Source organism: Saimiri boliviensis, chromosome 6 (assembly GCF_048565385.1).
Source record: "Saimiri boliviensis isolate mSaiBol1 chromosome 6, mSaiBol1.pri, whole genome shotgun sequence".
NCBI lineage: Eukaryota > Metazoa > Chordata > Mammalia > Primates > Cebidae > Saimiri > Saimiri boliviensis.
Genome location: NC_133454.1, coordinates 104,742,978 through 104,744,187, shown reverse-complemented (window position 1 = coordinate 104,744,187; position 1,210 = coordinate 104,742,978).

The following is a 1,210-nucleotide window of genomic DNA, read 5'->3' as shown; positions in this document are numbered from 1 at the left end:
CTAGTCTTTGCCTTTATATAAGAACCTGAAAGTAAAATTTGTTTCAGACCTAATATGGTATTCCTTTGGAGCCATTGTGAAAGTAGAAAAGGAAAGCCCAGATGAATACATCTGGGCTAAGAGAGTTAAATTTGACTTTTAAAAATGTGTTTAGGATCAGTTTTTTTGCAATTTTTTATCTTTTTGGCTCAGAACTCAGTAAAATTAATGTAGATTGATCATAGAAAAATAATGTGCATACTGACTCAGCTGAAACAAATCGAACACTTGCTTTTGCTACATTCTATGTTTTCTGGCATTTTCTGCTCTTTTTTCACTTTTAAAATGTAGTTCAGGGCACAAATGAGTTTATAATACTGCAGTTTGCCTCTCGAGTCAAGACTGCCCAGAAGGTTAGAGGCCAAATTTGTTCACACACTCACAAACTCTGGCAAGGATCTTCAGTCCACAGGGGTCAGCTCCGACCTCCCAGGAACCTATTTTCAGGGCCCTCCCAGCACAGCCTTGCTCTGATTTCATAAGTTCTGGGCTCTGGTCCATCCAGCCCCTGCAGCCTTGCCTTTCAGGGCCTGGCTACTGCCCCTGCCTCTCTTCCTTCCCTCAATCTGAGGTCATCTCGTTTTGTGGAAGGAAAACCCCATCTCCTCTTTTCCTCTAACGTTCAGGTCCTTTCCCACTCCACTTCTCTAAATTCTTGGAAGAACTTGAGTTTTAGGAAAACAACGTCCAGAAAGATTTACAAACTCCTTTGTACAGTTTGTTGTGCCCCTGCCTCCCATGAGGTAATGAGATAGGGTCTTAACTGTTTGAATAGAGCAGAAGGGAAAAGAGAAGTGGGACATCTCAAAAAATTACTTTCAACATTGAACATCTCCTTAATTAGACTTTGCGCTTTCAAGAAAGGGCCAGACCTCTCTTAGATGGGAATCGGAGGTACCTATTTTTGGCCCTTGTTAAAGAATAATTTTCAACCGGGCACAGTGGCTCATGCCTATAACCCCCGTGCTTTAGGAGGAGGCGGTGGCAGATCACCTAAGGTCAAGAGTTCGAGACCAACCTGGCCGACATGGTGAAACCCCATCTTTGCTAAAAATACAAAGATTAGCCGGGCGTGATGGTGGGCGCCTGTGGTCCCAGCTACTTGGGAGGCTGAGGCAGGAGAGTTGCTTGAGCCCAGGAGGCAGAGGTTGCAGTGAGCAGAGAGTAAGCC